At 41.1% G+C, this 19,740-nt stretch overlaps 1 protein-coding gene across 2 annotated transcripts in view; it reads right to left on the bottom strand.

Annotated features, from left to right (window-relative positions):
• The window catches only part of FBXL17 (F-box and leucine rich repeat protein 17), a 929,014-nt gene that overhangs the window by 741,621 nt on the left and 167,653 nt on the right, over nucleotides 1–19,740 (bottom strand). The window lies entirely within an intron of this gene.

Below are 19,740 nucleotides of genomic sequence, written 5' to 3'. Positions count from 1 at the left end.
ATTAAAACAAAGCTAAAAAACAAAAATATGCATCTTATTTCCATATATACTCCATGCCCCCTGCACGACAAGTTTAAAGAAGCGTTAGCACAAAAAACAGACATTTCACAACCTGAAATAAATTGCCTGAAGGAGGATGTGACCCACACGCTGGCCATCGATGTGCAATTCTCCTATTAATGTAATCCTGATTTTTAATTAGAAGACAAACTGACTATAGCAGTTCAGGGGCTACAGCTGTGCCATGCAGATCGAAAGGGAACGCGTGCCTTTGTAAATTAACGGGCTAAACAAAAGGATATTTTTTCTAGGGATAAAGAAACATTTTATTGGGAAATAAAATGTTCAAAGAGCAAACAAAAATACATAACAAAACTAAGCAACAAAACAAAATAATAAAAAAATACTTATTGTTTTAGAAATGGTTTAAAAAGCTATAAAATATTAGTGGTTCTCAACCAGCAGTAAGTGTACCCAAGAGGGTAAGCATGGTAGATGGTACACTAAAAGTTAAAAAAACAAACATATACCCACCTTAGATGGCCATAGCATGAAGCAAAGTTTTATTGCTCATTATTACGGCTCTAACGTGAGCAGATATGCTTAAGAAGCACGTCAGTTACTCAAGACGCCCCCTCCTGTTTAACTACTATGCTAGGCAACAAATACATAAGTCGCTTGAAAATTACAGATAAGAAAATATGCAATGTGGATTAAAAATACTTCCATTTGAATTATGAAATAATGTCTTTCTTTCAACGTTTGTGTTATAATTATTAGTTAAAATTTTTAAGCATAATGTGCTACTGATCACTTAAAGAATAACAGTCGTTTTAATTTTTATTTTCTAAATCAAGGAAAATATGAAACTTTGAAATATATCTTATCTGAGAAATCTGAGAATAGATTTTACCTGTGAATTGAAAATTTTGAATTAGAATGATCAGTCCTGACGGAGAAAGAAGCAGATTTGTCTGATAAGATTTATTACAAAGTTTCTTATTTTCTTGTGTACTATTGATTTCTGAAATTAAAATGACGGATACTCTAAGTTACTACAAGGTTGTTTCTGTTGGGATGTAAAAAGAAAGGTACAACAGAACGTTCATGTACTAGGGAAAAAAGTGTAGCGACACTGTTCAAATCTGAATCATTGTTTGTAGCAGGAACCAAAACACAGTGCCGAATATGATGCATGGTGGACACCACCAGACCTGACAGACCCCAATGACTTTTAGTGGAGAGCGCTATATTATCTATTTCTTTTACAAGAACAATAGCATTGCATTCAATGTAATTCTTACTATCATATCTTAAAGGGGAGATCCGGGACTTAAAATTTAATTTCTAAAGCAGAGTGCTGGCGCTGCACTCAGATCTCCCACAGAAACCTTCACCCAGGAGGTCTTTAGAGGGGGCAGCAATGCAAGAAACTAATTTGTAATTAATTAGCAGAGCTGCACCCTGTGAAATTGTGTTCCGGGACGGGTGACTGATGCTGTGGGGAGTGAGTGCAGCCTTAACCTATTGTGACGTCCTGTTTGAGACTCTTCTTAAACGAAACGTCACAGGAAGTACTGTAAAAAACACATTTAAAGATTAGCTACATAGGGAGAAGTGTAGGGTGTTGCTTTTTTTACACAAGTTACAAAAGTGGTTAGAGTGTAAGGATAGATATTTAGAAAATACATTTTAGGTGCAGGACCACCCCTTTAAAGGAATCTGCAATAAAGACCCTATGGCAGAAGTAACCACAGGTCAACTCTGATTTGTGAAGGGTCAAAGAGCTCACTATATAGAAGCACGAATGCCTGATAAAAATACTGCGAAAAGCAGTTGAACTGAATTTGTCGTCTCCTGGCACATCTATCAGACAAAAGAGGGCTACCCGTTGGGCATCACTGACCCCTAATTATAATTGGAACATCCTGCATCATTATAGTGGTCTAATACTGCTGCTACTGACAAGCTTCTAATACCAAACAGGAGAAATAAACCCTGGAAGCATGTGTGTTAATTATATATATTTTTTTACATTTAGATTTAAAAAAAAAAAGGAAAAACATTTTTAACACTGAATTCCACCTGACTATTTTCCAGTAAATCACATTCATTTTCCATTTAACTAATGCAGTGAATGTATATACATCCACTCACATCAAAAAAAGCTTTAACAGCCATTAAGGTTACGTCTGACATTAAAAGCAATGTCATCAGTAAATATACTTATGGAAAATTGCAATGACTTTACCTTATATAATAGATTTTTGAATAATTAATTACATGTTTTGCAGCGACGTTTTAAGCCCCGATTGTTGTTACAAGTGGAAAATTATTCAAAACATCTTTTATACTGTGAAACTGTCAAACAAAAAAAAGACTGACAGGAAAATTTGTGCAAAATGTGGCACATTAAGGTTGTCACATTGCCTGCCTTTGAAAACACATCTCTGTGATGGCGATACATAATTTAGCCAAATTCTCACATACAACATTACGAATTTAGTATGAACCACTATGCCCCCCTATGTGGGTGATTAGTTGGGGTAAGGAGAGCCGTGGACAGTCCGGAAATTGCAGGCTATAGTCGAGACTTGAATGTTGGCTTTGTGGAACCGGCCTGCAGGCCTAGGTCATTACACACTGAGGGTCGTGAAAGTTTAGACTTTCGACTAATGACCAACATGCCTAAATCTCTTATTCTCTCAGGAGAGGTTTACACTTTTGAAGACCATTCAGGCACAAACTTGGCATATAAAGAAAGATTTATTTTCTTCACACATAATAAAAACCATTATACTGCCCCTATGTCATGTATCAGTCGCTCACTGTGTCCTAGGGACGCAGTGAATGACAGCTCAGTTGCCCGGTAGATGGCAGGGGCGAACTGAGCTGTCAGTATTGTGAATGTGATAGCTCAGCCACCCAATCAGGGACCTAAATGTGCTGAATATCCTCATGATAAGTAAGAGTAGTCGAGTCGCCCAATCAAGGGCTGGGGCGTGCTGGGCTGTTCCCATGGAAATTTAGGATGGCCCAGCAGCCAAATCACAGGCTGGGCTTCCTCCATGTGTCACCAGGCTATTTATTTAGCTGGCAATGGTCAGACTATTGTTAGTTGTAGGCTTGTTCGGTGGAGTGTGTGCCCTGTGCTTTAATGTTCTGCTGTTTTGATCTTTTGATGCCTGACTTTGGATCTTACCTTTAACTATTCGTTTGCCTAGCCCCCTAGTCTCCACAGTTCTGGACTGCTGACTTCAGACTAACTAGTTTACTCTTTTGTCTTGCCCCTCTGCCTTTGACGTACACTCTTGGTATTTGAACGCGGACGTCTTGACTACTTTGCCTCACAGCTTGTTTGTGAGAAGTTAAGAGAGCCAGCGTCTCACCCCATAGGCACAACGCGACATTAACATTTTTCTTTGAAAAGTTTTTTAAATCAAGTTAACATATGAAAAAAATAGGCTAAACGGAATATTTGCTTCAAATTCACAATAGACAAGACTCCATTAAAAGTTCCAGCACTTCAATTACTTGATCAGACCCCAGACGGTATATGGTTGTTGTATTCTGCTCACAAGTTGGTGAGTTTTAATTAATGAAGATGATAATCTGGCTACTTAATAACAACTTCATTAGGTTAATGTGAATTAGAAATGTTTTGCTTTTCGTGTTATTATGCACAGGATTGTGTTCATTTGTTACGAAGACGTAAAAACACGATGCCTTAGGCTGAGAGAAGGCTCTTCTATCATGTGGAAAAATAGCTCCCATCAAGGATTTAATTAAATAAATTTGAGGATAGCAAATACTATTGATATCAGTCTAATTCATCCAATAATGTAGGGAGCACGGCTTTATCCCCGAGCCTTTACTGCACACATACATATTCAAAATAAGCCAAAGCAATAAAACAAGACATACAAAAAATACAATGATAAATCATGAAACACACAAGTAAGCCCGCAGCAACTATTTCTCTTATATTTGGGTATGGCTGGATACCTGCAACGAGAAATACAACTGACCCATACTAAGCAGAGCCCCACAAAGGATAAAACTAAGGTTCGGGAGAAAGCAGAGCAATCAAGTAGAAGGTTATCACCTAAATTGTGAGTTGTCACATGAGGTGGTAATAAAAGATTCTGGTACCAAGAGCTGAAGGTGTTCTCAGAGACAGTCTTGGGATGGAGACTAATTTCACATACCTATTTCATCTGAATGGGTTCATCGCTATTTAAGGGTATGTGAACACAATGTGGATTTGAGGCATACATTTCCTGAGCGTTTTTGCCTCTCCCTGGCAAAAAAAAAAAAAGCATACGGATTTACATGCGTTTTTTGACACGTTTTTTCATGCGTTTTTTTTAAGCCTTTTTTTAGCGTTTTTGAGCACCTATGAATGATTTTTGGAGCTAAATAAAGTTATTTGGTGGGACATTGCTTAAGCCCTTGCATTACCATAAGAACTGAGGTGAGTATATTGGTTCATTTAAATGATTAAAGAATTGGTCTGTTGTATTTAAAATAAAGTGTTTACAATGAGCCTGTGTGTTTCTTTACTTTGTTTGGTTATCAAAAGGTCTGATTGACACGTTGACATCCCAAACAAAAGAGCTGGGTGTCAGCTAGTTCCATTCACCCAATCTTCATTAGCATTTCTAGTCATGTAATTTATGCGACTGCTCTGACCTGCTAATTTTAGCCTGGGAAGGTGCCATTAGGCAAACATTTTCCCTAGCCATAATTAACATCTCACAGCTGGTTCGTTAGCCACTACATCACCCGACCAGCACTTAGCAGTGCTTTGGACACAACGTATTTACGTTGCATCCAAAATGCGGTGTTCTAATACTGCACTTTTGTTGTCGGTACATGTCAATCCACACAATATAATGACACTTCAATCGGTCAAAATCTGCAGCGGAGACTGGCATGACCACTACAGAAATTGATACGCTGAGGGTGAGTTTGGGTACGTGGCCACGATCAGGAGCAGCTGCAGGTTTGACGCTGCGTTGTTTATACAGCGTCAAACCCGCAGCGTCCAGATGTTACAGTATAGTGGATGGGATCTCTAGAAATACCATGTCCACTATGCGTGCATCATAGGCTGCGAATCACCCGTGGGCAATGACATGCAGCGCGTCTTTCAGGACCGCAGCATGTCAAATTCTCTTGTGGAGTCGCTAGTCTCTGCAACAGAAATTTGACCACCAGAATGTATTGAATGCATTAAATAAGCATGGCTCAGTGAACACATGTGGATTTACCTGAGTTCAATAGAATGCAACATTTTGGACGCAGCAAAAGTTTGCATCTAAAGTGCTGCTACGTCTGAATTATGGGCACAAAGCCTAAAAAAAAAATTATAAAAAAAAAAAATGGCATGGGCTCCTGTGTCATTTTTATAACCAGCAGAGGGAAAGCCGACTGCTGGGGGCTGATATTAATAGCCATGGAAGGGGCCATGGATACTAGCCCACTCCGCGGCTATTAATTTCAACCCTCAGCAATGCCAGAAATGGCGCATCTATAAGATGCACCAAATCTGGCGCTTAGCCTCGCTCTTCCAACTGCCCTGTAGCGGTGGCAATGGGGTAGTGGGGTTGGGGTTCACGACAGCCTTGTATTGGCAGCTGACGTGAAGCCCAGGTTAGTAATGGGTTAGTAAGACGCCCCCATTACTAACCGCGTGGAAAAATGGACAGCGCTTTTTCAATAAAAGACATGGCCAGAATAAAGTATTTTAGTGAAATAAAACAAACACGGTACTACAAATTTTTTATTACACGCCTCCGCGAAGCCCTCGATCAACTGAAAAAAAAACGTAAAAAAACAAACAAACAATATTCTCCACGTGTCCACGATAAATGGCCAGTGTCACTTCTACAGCAGTGACATAAGCCATCACTGATGTCACTGCTGTAGAACACAGCACTGTATACCGACGTGTGTAAAATCACCCCGTCAGTATACAAGCTGCAGCTGCAGGGGGTCACTGGGGTTCATCAGCTGAAGATCAGTTGATGAGCTACGGTGAGCTAGAGACCGTGGTAACATTCTTGTGAATGTCGCCACAGTAAGCATCAGCTGATCGGTCATGAGACCGATCAGCTGATTACCGGCGTCACCAATCAGCTGATGGTCGCGTGATCATCAGGTGATAAGTGACATCACCGCAGGTCCTGGAAGTACCCTGCGGGGTGCGCGCCCAAGCCCCGCAGTGTACGCTGGCCGCCGAGGAGAGAACATTGCTGCCGGGGACCAGGAGGACACTGTGGCCGCTGGACAGTTGAGTATAAAGGCTTTTTTTTATCGTTAACTGCCGCGGGCACGCGGGCTGATTAGAGCAGACTCCTGCCCTCCCATCCATGCTGCTCTCGCTGTTATCAGCCAGAGCAGCGGTCGGATGAGAGGGCTAGCAGTCTCCTCTCCCAACCCGGGTATCAGCCGCGGCGCGATTCCGGCAAGATTTTGCGCCTATTGATTTACATTGAAATGCAGCAAATCCGCATGAATAGGTATTATACATGCAGGTTTGCTACGATTCAATGCAAGTCAATGGGCGTGAATTCGCAGCGGAATCACCCCAGAATTGGTTCAGCCGGGGTTTTTGAAGCAATGATAATCCAGAGCGGAAATTTCCACATCATATGCACAGCACATGCGGATTATCATTGCTCTACATGGGAGACCTATTACCAAGCTGTTTTAATGCATTAACGCGGCAGAAAAACCATCGCGGAAACATATTAAAACAACATCGTCTGAACTCAACCTAATATTTTAGTTTGTGAGGTCAGGTAGCCAGCCACCTTTGTAACATGGCTTCCTTTACTTGTGATATGTACGATGGTGTGAAAAACGAGTGTGGCTAGGAAAATTTAACTCCGCTTTCTAAAGATGTGATAAATCACGGTTCAATTATGTTTCAAGGGGGGGGGGGGGCACTCATTTTTTTCACACAGGGTCCTGTAGCTTTGGATTTCTTTTTCCCTTAATATTAAAGACCTTCATTTAAATATTGCATTTTGTGTTTACTTGTGTTATCTTTTCTAATACTTAAATTTGTTTTGTGATCTGAAACTTTTAGGCTATGTTCACACATCATGGTTTGTACAGCGTTCATTTACTGCAGCAACATCTGATATCTTGCCAGGAGGTTTTTCAGGATTTTTGTTGCTATTTTCTTGTTTTGATTTTTTTGTGCGTTTTTTCAGCGTTTTTCTCACTATCCTTTTGTCTCTGTTATGCATGTACATAAAGTTCTATGAAAAAAAAACAAACACTCACTCTTTTAGGCATAAAAAAAAAAAGACTGAAAAAACCAGGATGTGTGAACATAGCTTAAGTTAAGCTTAGCTTCCACCACAGAAGCATGAACACAGGTCATAAATGCAAGACATATGTGAAATCATATTAATCAGTATTTCAAATGTACACCGGGGGAGATGAATTGTTCAGGAATAGTTTACCGAAGACACTAGCAGAGCATTGAGTTTCTATGACACTATTTACTTTCAAACTATGGGGTCTGACATTGAGTTGCTCAGGGCACTGCTCAATTTCACACCTCTGTGGGCCACAGGTATTGTTTAAGCTCACATGTAGCTCAGCCAATGTTTCCACTGTACACATGGCTAATTTAATTACACTGTACTAATACAAACTACCATCTCAGGGACCAAGATAAGATGGTAAAAATCACAAAAATAAATGAGTTTTACATACTGCTGTACTTGCTTATTTTCACTAAAAAGGCAGCAAAACCTGATAGCTATGTTTACACAAGGCATTTTTTCACTACCCATTACTTCCAATGGGTGAAAAATGCTGAAACAAAACTGAAAGAACGCTGAAACAAGTGACAGCCTCTATTTTGCAAAAAACAAGCAAGGCACAAAATCCTGAAAAAAAACAAAAACGTGATCATAGACTTTGCTGATACTGCAAAACGCAGCTGAAAGTTTGCATTAAAATTGCGGAAAATAAAAAACGCTGAAAAAAACCATGAGATAAGGCTATGTTCACAAGTGTGACAAACATGCAAAAGAATAAGAAATCGGTAAGGGGGCAAACACTTTCACACCACTGTATACCTATGCATTAATTTTGTGGATTTTTACTAAATATGCTAATAAAGATTTTGTTTAATTATTTTTGCCTTGCGCCATTTTTGTATTATATTGCTAGTTCTTAAATTAATGGCAGATTACACTACATATATCTCTGCCATTAAAGAGATCAGGACCTGAAATGAACACAAAGTGAGCTCTAAATGAGTAATGTGTTTCGTCCTGGGACCAAATGCAGCAAGCTTTCTTCATGCATCTGAGATGTTGCAGGTGGTAAGAATAGGCAATAAGTAGCCGATTACTGGGATTCACATTGGTGCTTAGAAGGTAGACATGGAGTGCATACTAGCTAATTGATCCAATGAGACTGCAACCTTAGAGCCTTATTCTCTACAGGTTGGTGGAGATCACAACAGTTGGCCTCACAGCAATCAGCAAGTTACCACCAGTCATATGCGCAGGAGACAAGTTGTTTAAGTGGGCCTCTAATAGGTCAACAGCATAGGAAAAAACATTATAGTTTGAAGTGGCCAAAAGAAACTGGTTGGTGGGATTACCTGTTGTTGGAGCATGGCATGTTTACATTTTTTTTAGCTGAATCCACTGAATAAGGCGAACTACTCACCATTCATACTACTGCTATTCATGTCATTCAAGCTGCCAGTTCTTCTTGGTGCAAACTTTAAACATTTAAGAACCTTACAAATAGGGTCTGACTGGCCCACCGGGGGACCAAAGGATTCTCCGGTGGGCCCAGGCATTGACATATGCTGGCACAGTGAACATACCTGACATGTGCCAGTGATGCGCGTACTAACCGCTCTCCCCGGTTGTTTAACTGGGAAAAGCGGTGACATAAGAAGCTGTCAGGGCGCAACAGCGCTGTTAATCACATCTAGTGCGCCGCAGCAGGGGAGCGTCGCTTCACTGTTCAGTGATGTGCACTGTGCTCTCCCGGGTTACTCTGGGAGGACCCGCCAGAAGGATGTCACTACACCTCCCAGCTCCTTCCAGAGTGACACAACCAGGGTGGGAGAGCACAGTGTGCCTCACTTAACACTGAAGCCAGGTTCCCCTGTTGCAGAATGCTAGTTTTAAGTAACAGACTGTTGATGCACCCTGATAGCTTCTTATGTCACCGCTCTTCCCTGCCTTTAACAAGCAAAGAGAGAGGTGCAGCTCTTGATAAGGCTAACACTGATTGGCCGCAGCGCAGCTTATCACTGTTGGCTTTGTGTGTGTCCTCCCCAGCTGGACAGCACAGCCTGTGATTCACACAGTGCCCGCTCCCCTCCCTTACAGTGTAAGCAGCAGAGGGAGATAGACGACTCCCTGCTACAGCTGCAGCGATTGCAGGAGGCCCCCTGCCAGCCTAATCGAAAGTACAATGGGAGGCCTTTAGTCAGGGGTGATAGAGGGGGAGGGGGCTAAGTTACTTAGGGATGAATGAGGGCCCTATTCCTTCATCCCTCTATCACCCCTGACTGAGCCCCCTCTATCACCCCTGACTGAGCCCCCTCTATCACCCCTGACTGAGCCCCCTCTATCACCCCTGACTGAGCCCCCTCTATCACCCCTGACTGAGCCCCCTCTATCACCCCTGACTGAGCCCCCTCTATCACCCCTGACTGAGCCCCCTCTATCACCCCTGACTGAGCCCCCTCTATCACCCCTGACTGAGCCCCCTCTATCACCCCTGACTGAGCCCCCTCTATCACCCCTGACTGAGCCCCCTCTATCACCCCTGACTGAGCCCCCTCTATCACCCCTGACTGAGCCCCCTCTATCACCCCTGACTGAGCCCCCTCTATCACCCCTGACTGAGCCCCCTCTATCACCCCTGACTGAGCCCCCTCTATCACCCCTGACTGAGCCCCTTCTCCCTTTATCGCCCCTGTCTGATTAAAAGTTTTTTTCCCCCACTATCAACAAAATGAGGCCCTTCATAAAAAGTTATGGCCTTAAATGTGGCAGAGAGATTTCCGTAAAATGTGTATGGGTGATGTGAGGGAAAGCTCTTTCAATATCACCTCAATGTCATACATCAGTGATTTAGGGCCCCCACCACTATTAAGAGGGCACATTCAATGAATTTGCTGCTTAATTTCTACAATGGAAATCCCCCAGCAAATTAACAGCAGTAATATCCACATAGATATTGTGCAGATATTGCTATGTTTACTACCGATGCAACTTTTCAACTGACTTGATCCACAATTGGTGGTCTTGTATTTATTTCTATGTAGCTACATAGTGGGCCCAAAAAAGGTTTTTCTCTTGTGGGCCTAATGTACTCCAGTCAGACAATGCTTACAAAGGACTATGGACATTCATTTTGTGTAAAGGAAAAGCAATTCTGGAAGCTAAAAAGAAAAGGGTTCTTTACAGTTAAAGTAGTAACACTGTGGCATGTCTTACCACAAAAGGTAGTAATAGCAGGCACTATAAAAGCATTTAGAAAGGGCTGGATGCTTTTCTCACAACAGAGGGCCTTATAAGTCATAAATAATCTAGAGATAGAGAATGTATATCTGGTGGAGAAAGGTTGAACTTGATGGACCCGTATCTTTTTTCAATCTATACAAATACGTAACGGCTCATTCACACATTTTTGATGTACAAGAAAAATGAACATAGTTTCATCAGTGATTTTCATCAAAGTTTGGTCAGAGTTTCATTAGTTTCTTCCAATGAAGGGTAAAACGGAAAGCACATGGATGGCATACGAGTGATGTCTGATCTTTTCACTGACCCAAAGACTTTATTGTCGAGTTTTATATGACCATTGGATCAATATCAGACCGGTCTTAGAGATTTTGCATTGACCAAAATAATCAAGGGCATGTGACCGGCCCCCATAGACTAACATAGGTACGATTGCCATCTGTGAGAAAAAAAAATAGTACTCATTGAATCATAGAACATTAGAGTTGGAAGGGACCTACAGGGTCATCTGGTCCAACCCCCTGCTCAATGCAAGATTCACTAAATCATCTCCGACAGATGTGTGTTCAGGCTCTCTTTGAAGACTTCCATTGAAGGAGAACTCGCCACCTCTCGTGGCAGCCTGTTCCACTCATTGATCACCCTCACGGTCAAATTTTTTTTTCTAATTTCTAACCTGTATCTTCTCCCTATCAGTTTCATTCCATTGCTTCTCATGTTTCCATGTGCAAATGAGAATAAGGATGATCCCTCTACACTGACATCCCTTCAAAAATTTGTAGACAGCTAATAAGTCTCCTATTAGCCTTCTTTTTTGCAAGCTAAACATTTCCAGATCTTTAAACCGTTCCTTGTAGGACATACTTTGAAGTATACTCACCATCTTGGTAGCTCTAATCTGAACTTGCTACAGTTTTTCAAAGTTTTGTTTAAAATGTGGTGCCCAGAACTGTACACAGTATTCCAGATGGGGCCTGACCAAGGGGGAGTAGAGGGTGATAATTACTTCACGTGATCTGGCTTCTCATAACAGTGTGTGTCTTTTCTGCTTCTGCAGCACACAGTTGGCTCATGTGCAGTCTGTGATCTATTAGTATACCAAAGTCTTTTTCAAACATGCTGATGTTTAGTTCTATTCCTCCCATTCAGTAGATGTAATTTTTCATTTTTCTTGCCCAGATGTAGAATCTTTGCATTTCTCCCTGTTAAATACTATATTATTAGCCTCTGTCCATTGTTCAAGCTTATCAATATCCTTCTGAATCCTTTCTCAGTCTTCTCTAGTGTTAGCTATCCCTCCAAGCTTTGCATCGTCTGCAAATCTGATTAGTTTACATTCAGTTCCCTTATATAGATCATTTATAAAAATGTTTAACAACACTGAGGCCAGGACAGAGCCTTGAGGTATCCCACTTGAAACACTGTTCCAATTAGATGTGCAACCATTTATTACCACTCTGAGTACGATTACAGTGCCAGTTATGAATCCACCTAACCATAGCCTTGTCAATCCCATATTTGGTCTTTTTTTTTTTTTTTTTAAAAGATAAAATATCTCATACTATCAAATGCTTTGCTGAAGTTGAAAAATACTATATCTACCAACTTTCCCTGATCTACCCAGTCAGTGATTCCATCATAAAAGGAAATTAGATTTCCTTCATACTTCATAAACTAACATGTTAAAGAATTCAAGGAAAGCTACTGCAAAATATGGTTTATTCAGTAACCATTGTAACTAGAATTAGTAATGTCACAAGTATTTTGTTTATTTAATTTAATCCTTTGGAAGTGCATTGAGGTGAAGGGTGCATTGCTGGAAAAGGGAAAATAAAAAAAACCTCTTTAAATCTCTTAATCTGCGAGTGTGAAGGAGCTGAGTGTGACCGGAGCGTAAGTGCGAACGAAAGTAAGTGTGTGACTTGTTTTTCAGTGAAGAGGTATTTAGGAATCCTGCAGAAAATACCTGTGTGAATTGTGGTGAGTTGCTGCATTGTGACCTGCTGGGTGCTTTTCTACCTGTTTAGTTTTATTGGGCTTTTTAAAACCTATTTTCTCACTACAGTTTTAGTTTCTTAACCCTTAAATACACAGGTAGTAAATTAACTACATTGCACTAAAATCCTGAGGTGTAGCTTTACTCACAAGGGGTTAATTAAGGGGAAGCGGTCATAATTCAGGGTTCATAAGGGGCAGCTGGTTGGGCATCCAGTCCTTTGGAAGTGCACTGAGGTGAAGGGTGCATTGCTGGAAAAGGGAAAAAAAAAAAAAAAACCTCTTTAAATCTCTTAATTTGCGAGTGTGAAAGAGCTAAGTGTGACTGGAGCCTAAGTGCGAATGAAAGTTAGTGTGTGACTTGTTTTTCAGTGACTTGGATTCAGGGAGTTTGGAAGGGAGGACTTTGGACTGAATTGCTGCCTGTATTTCATTAATTCTTTGCTTTTCTTTTTACTTAACATTCTGTCTATTGCAATCCCCATTAGGAAATGAGCTTCATTATTGACAATGCTATCCAATGTACATCTTGCCACATGTATGCAATCCTTGAACAGCCGGTCGGGGTTGCTTACTGCTGCGCGAGATGTGTGCAAGTTGTGCGTTTGGAAGCCCAGATACTGGATCTAAATGAGCAGCTGTCAACACTGAGATCCATTGACAACATGGAAAGGAGTCTGTTGCTCACTGAGCAGCAGCTCACTGGGGTAGATGTGGGGGGAGGGTGGTAGTCGGGAGCGGCAGGAGAGTGAGGCCGTTAGTTGGGTGACAGTTAGAAGGGGGGGGTAGAGGGAAGAGTGGCAGGGATGCTAGTCCTGATTTGGCATACCCCAATAAGTTTGCAAAGTTGGCAGATGAGGTGAGTAACGGTACCGGGGTAGCACTGCTGCAGCAAGGCATGTCCCCTGAAAGCCGGAGGAGTGTCAGCTCCAGTAAAGAGGGAAATAGGAGAGTAGAGCAGGCTAGGCAGGTGCTGGTAGTAGGGGACTCAATTATTAAGGGAACACATAGGGCAATCTGTCACAAAGACAGGGATCGTCGAACAGTGTGCTGCCTACCTGGCGCTCGAGTCCGGCACATCGCTGATCGGGTTGACAGATTACTGGGAGGGGCTGGTGAGGACCCAGCGGTCATGGTGCACATTAGCACAAATGACAAAGTTAGAGGTAGGTGGAAGGTCCTTAAAGATGATTTCAGGGAATTAGGCTGTAAGCTGAAAGCAAGGACCTCCAAGGTGGTATTCTCTGAAATACTACCGGTACCATGCCAGAGAGGCAACGGGAGATTAGGGAGATAAATAAGTGGCTCAAGAACTGGTGTAGGAAGGAGGGATTTGGGTTCCTGGAGAACTGGGCCGACTTCTCAGTTGGCTACAGACTCTACGCTAGGGACCGGCTGCACCTCAATGGGGAAGGTGCAGCTGTGCTGGGGGAGAAAATGGCTAGAAGGTTGGAGGAGTGTTTAAACTAGGAATTGGGGGGGGGGGGTATTCATTTTATAGGTGGGGGAAGATAGTGCAGATAGTGACCTGGGCACAAAAAGAAATTGGGGGTGGGGTTAGAACAGTCAATTAAGTAAGAAGGAATAGAGGTACACTAATGCCAGAAGCCTCACCAACAAAATCGAGGAATTAGAATTAATTTTGTTGGAAAATAATTATGACATGGTAGGGATATCTGAGACGTGGCTGGACGAGAGCCATGACTGGGCAGTTAATTTACAGGGCTATAGTCTGTTCAGAAATGACCGTACAAACAAGTGAGGTGGGGGTGTGTGTTTATATGTAAAATCATCCTTAAAACCCATCTTGCGTGAGAATATATGTGAATCTAATGAAAATGTAGAGTCCCTGTGGGTGGAGATAAGGGGAGGGGGAAAAAATAATAAATTACTGATAGGGGTTTGTTATAAGTCTCCAAAAATAATGGAAGTGGCGGAGAATATCCTCGTAAAGCAAATAGATGAAGCAGCGACTCAAGGAGAAGTCATTATTATGGGAGACTTCAACTACCCCGAAATACATTGGGGCACAGAAACATGTAGTTCAAGCAAAGGTAATAGGTTTTTGACAACTATGAGAGACAATTACCTTTCACAGCAGGTTCAGTACCCAACAAGAAGGGGGGCACTGCTAGACCTAATATTAACCAATAGGCCAGACAGCATATCAAATATACGAGTTGGGGGTCACTTGGGTAATAGTGATCACAAAATAATACGTTTTCATGTAACCTTTAATAAGATGTATAGTAGAGGGGTTACAAGGACACTAAACTTCAGGAAGGCTCATTTCCAACGGTTGAGAGATGATCTTAGTGCAATAAACTGGGATGATATCCTGAGACATAAAGCTACACAAAGCAAATGGGAGACATTTATTAACATCCTGAATAGGACCTGTGCACAATATATACCCTTTGGGAATAAACATGCCAGAAATAGGAGGAAACCACTATGGCTAAATAGAGCTGTAAGGGGCGCAATAAGTGACAAAAAGAAAGCATTTAGAGAACTAAAGCAAGTAGGTAGTGATGAGGCATTAAATAAATATAGAAAATTAAATAAATTATGCAAAAAACAAATCAAGGCAGCAAAGATTGAGGCAGAGAGAATCATTGCCAGAGAAAGTAAAAATAACCCCAAAATATTCTTTAACTACAAAAATAGTAAAAAACTAAAAAATGATAGCATTGGCCCCCTTAAAAATAGTCTGGGTGAAATGGTGGATGAGGATGAGGAAAAAGCCAATATGCTAAAAGATTTTTTTTCAACCGTATTTACACAAGAAAATCGCATGGCAGAAAACATGATTAGTGATAACAAAAATTCTCCATTAAATGTCACTTGCTTAACCCAGCAGGAAGTACGGCGGCGTCTAAAAATCACTAAAGTTGACAAATCCCCGGGCCCAGATGGGATACACCCGCGAGTACTGCAGGAATTAAGTAACGTCATAGATAGACCATTATTTTTAATCTTTAAAGATTCCATAATAACAGGGTCTGTACCACAGGACTGGCGTATAGCAAATGTGGTGCCAATATTCAAAAAGGGGACAAAAACTGAACTTGGAAATTATAGGCCGGTAAGCTTAACCTCTACTGTGGGTAAAATCCTGGAGGGTTTCCTAAGAGATGCTATAATAGAGTATCTGAAGAAGAATAACCTCATGACCCAATATCAACATGGGTTTACGAGGGACCGTTCCTGTCAAACTAATCTGATCAGTTTTTATGAGGAGGCAAGTTCTGGACTGGACCAAGGAAATGCAGTGGATGTTGTGTATATGGACTTTTCAAAAGCTTTTGATACGGTTCCACACAAAAGGTTGACACATAAAATGAGAACAATGGGGATAGGGGAAAATATATGTATGTGGGTTAAGAATTGGCTCAGTGATAGGAAACAAAGGGTGGTTATTAATGGAAGACACTCAGACTGGGTCTCAGTTAACAGTGGGGTACCACAGGGGTCAGTATTGGGCCCCTTCTTTTTAACATATTTATTAATGACCTTGTAGGGGGCATACAGAGTAATATTTCAATATTTGCAGATGACAATAAACTCTGCAGGGTAATCAATATAGAGGAGGACAGTTTTATATTACAGGAGGATCTATGTAAACTAGAAGCTTGGGCTGATAAATGGCAAATGAGCTTTAATGGGGATAAATGTAAGGTAATGCACTAGGGCAGAGGAAATAAAATGTATAATTATATGCTTAATTGTAAAACCCTGGGCAAAACTGTAACTGAAAAAGACCTGGGTGTATTGGTGGACGACAAGCTCACGTTTAGTGGCCAGTGTCAGACAGCTGCTGCAAAGGCAAATAAAATAATGGGATGCATTAAAAGAGGCATAGATGCTCATGAGGAGAACATAATTTTACCTCTATACAAGTCATTAGTGCGACCACACTTAGAATACTGCGTACAGTTCTGGTCTCCGGTGTATAAGAAAGACATAGCTGAACTAGAGCGAGTGCAGAGAAGAGCGACCAAGGTTATTAAGAGGACTGGGGGGTCTGCAATACCAAGACAGGTTATTACATTAGGGGTTATTTACTGTGGAAAAAAGAAGGCTTAGGGGTGATCTTATTACTATGTACAAGTATATGAGGGGACAGTACAAAGACCTTTCTACTGATCTTTTTACTCTGAGGCCTGAGACGGGGACAAGGGGGCATCTTCTACGTCTGGAGGAAAGAAGGTTTAATCATAATCACAGACGGGGATTCTTTACTGTAAGAGCAGTGAGACTATGGAACTCTCTGCCGCATGATGTTGTAATGAGTGATTCACTATTAAAATTTAAGAAGGGCCTGGATGTCTTTCTTCAAAAGTATAATATTACAGGTTATATATACTAGATTCCTTGATAGGGCGTTGATCCAGGGAACTAGTCTGATTGTCGTATGGAGTCGGGAAGGAATTTTTTTCCCCAATGTGGAGCTTAGTGTTTGCCACATGGGTTTTTTTGCCTTCCTCTGGATCAACATGTTAGGCTATGGGTTGAACTAGATGGACTTAGTCTTCCTTCAACCTTAAAAACTATGTTACTATGTAATCTATAAATGTCATAGGAAATCAGCCAGCCCACCATAAAGGAAATTAATCCCCTTTTGAATAATAAGGTAGTGGTGAAACCATGTGCAATAATCTTCTAACTTCATTTTAGAGAAGTACAAATCTCAGGATGTTCTATAATATGTAACCGTCATGTCTGCTATTAAAGGTTTGTAAAGCCTCTGAGTAACTATAATTTTTACGTTACATCACCATAGATTGCCGTCAAATACAGTAAACACAAAAAAGTCAATTCAGCTAATAATGAAGTAGTCAGCGAACTGCCACATCAGCAAATCTTCTGCGATCAATAGTATCTCCAACAGCAGCGTATATTATCAGCCGCCTATTGTGTTCTGCTCACTATATTACAGGAGTGAAGCCATCTACTGCATACAGTCAAATTACAATAAAAGCTAAAGTTAAATCTCCAGCAGAATAATGTAGGATGCTTTTGGTACCCTTCTGCCAAGTTCATTTTAGTTACGCGCGCTGATTTCTCCCTGAATGTTGCTTTGCTCTACCTCTCTACATACTCATTTAACCACGTTATATCCCAAATCACACAAAATTTATTATTCCATTTTCAGGCTGTAAGATTGTACACAAGTCAGTAAATGTTATCTTTCTGAAAGAAAGAGTGCTTTGAATTGTTTTCTCTTTCAAGGTGCATTTATCTGAAAACCATAGCCTGCCGATCTGAAGAAAAAAAAACATTCAATTTTATTGAAAGAGGCTTCAGTGGTAAAAACATTGCTCACCTTAGCTAAGGAGATAGATAGCTGCCTTTCACCTGACTATTTCTGCATGTAATTCTCCCATCACTGTACTTGGGCACAAGGAATCATCTATCAGACAGGAGATTGGAACGATGTAACACGCACATAGCCATTTCAATTACTTTACATGGATTTTGATGCCAAGCCTCAAAATATTCAGCTTTGAAAATTGTAGACCTATCAAAGAATTGACTCAATCAAAACCTGAACATTAAGCACCGCGTATTGCCGAAGTGTGAAGAACATTTGTACTCCATTTCATACTTCTTTCCCAGTCGTCATAGGCTACTAACTACATTCTTAGTCATATGCCAAAATGGAAACATTTATTAGTTGATGATACAAAAAATTCCAAAACTAGAAATACAAAAAAATTTCAAAACTATAAATATATATATTTATGTCTAGTAGACATAATGAAGGAACTGCACACATAAAGGCACATGGAGATACTTCAGATAGGATTTAATTACAGTCGCTCATATCCATTGGTTACACCATGGTAAGCATAGCATTATTCAACATTTCTGGTGAAAAACCTTTCATTAAGGGTTCACTGCGGGCCTTGATATAGTTGGATATTGGTTGTATCTGTTTGGGGGGGACGTCCACCCCACATCCTAGATCCATTTGAGTTATTGAGTTATATGCAGTGAATATAGCCTAAAAGTCTGATGAATGTTTTTTTCCCCAGAACATTATGTAATATTGTACTTAACATGGTTTAACGAATGGATATGAAATACTGTCAATAAATCCTATTTGAAGAATCTTCACTTGCCTTTAGGTAAGCAGTTCTTTCACTAGGTCTACTATTGGTCTACGGGAGCTCAGTGGTAGACTCCAGACGAACTAGTATCCGTCTCAAGCCACCTATTTCGCTGGGTGTGCCACCTACCCCTTTGATTATTTCCTTTAAAGGGGTAGTCCAACCCCTTCTTAAATTAAATGTTCGCACCCGATAAAATAAACCTATACTCATCTCTCGTGCTGGCTCATTTCCAGCGGTGTTGGAACTCACTGTTCCGAGGCTGTGATGCGGTAGAATGACATGTGATGCCTGGCGCCCTATCAGTGCTGGCGCCAGTCCCGCCTCCTGTTGAAATGAACATTAAGAGGAAGTCCGGGATCAGCTGCAGCCCTGGCTTCAGCTTCATGTTCAGTTTGTATGAAGTCGGGGACAGTGGCGCCAGCGCTGACTGAGCACCAGGCATGTGTCATTCCACCGCATCACAGCCACGGGATCGTGCGTTCCGGCACTGCTGGAACGGAGCCAGCCGGCATGGGAGGTGAGTATAGGTTTATTTCATCGAGGCCTAACATTTAGTTTAAGAAGGAGTTGTCCTAATAGTGGAGAAACCCTTTGTTTTTATTCACAGTGAATAGTCCAACTGGCACTCAAGTCACTTCCAGGACTACTTTGACTATGACCAGGGGTAGAAAGAGGTCAACAGTGGTTAGACCCTACTAGGCAAAAAAAACAAACACAAAGTAAGGTCTTATCCAGACACAGCAATTGTTACCAGTATACTTAGTGTTTTCCAAAAACAGGACAAGAATACTCCATGGGGCTATTAACTAATGGTCCATATGAAAACATATGTCCTACTCTTGTTTCAATCTGTGAGCCAAACTCCTCTATTTAAGTGCATAGGTATGTGAAAATGACAGATAGAACATGAATACTGTATGCTGTTCATTTTTCACAGATTGGAAAGACACCCAAGAGGGGGAGATACTAAGTATCTTCTTGCAACCATTTTTTTAGCGCACATGAATTACAAATGATACACAGAAAGTAAAAAAAAAAAAAAAAATGGATACGCAGAAGAAAACAAAAGACAAATGGACCATCACACAAATGAAAAACCATCATTT

This window comes from Phyllobates terribilis, unplaced genomic scaffold (assembly GCF_046119375.1).
Source record: "Phyllobates terribilis strain yellow unplaced genomic scaffold, ASM4611937v1 Scaffold_1__5_contigs__length_1240528914, whole genome shotgun sequence".
Taxonomy (NCBI): Eukaryota; Metazoa; Chordata; class Amphibia; order Anura; family Dendrobatidae; genus Phyllobates; species Phyllobates terribilis.
Note: the sequence above shows the minus strand (reverse complement) of the source record. Positions and strands in the feature narration are given on the sequence as shown.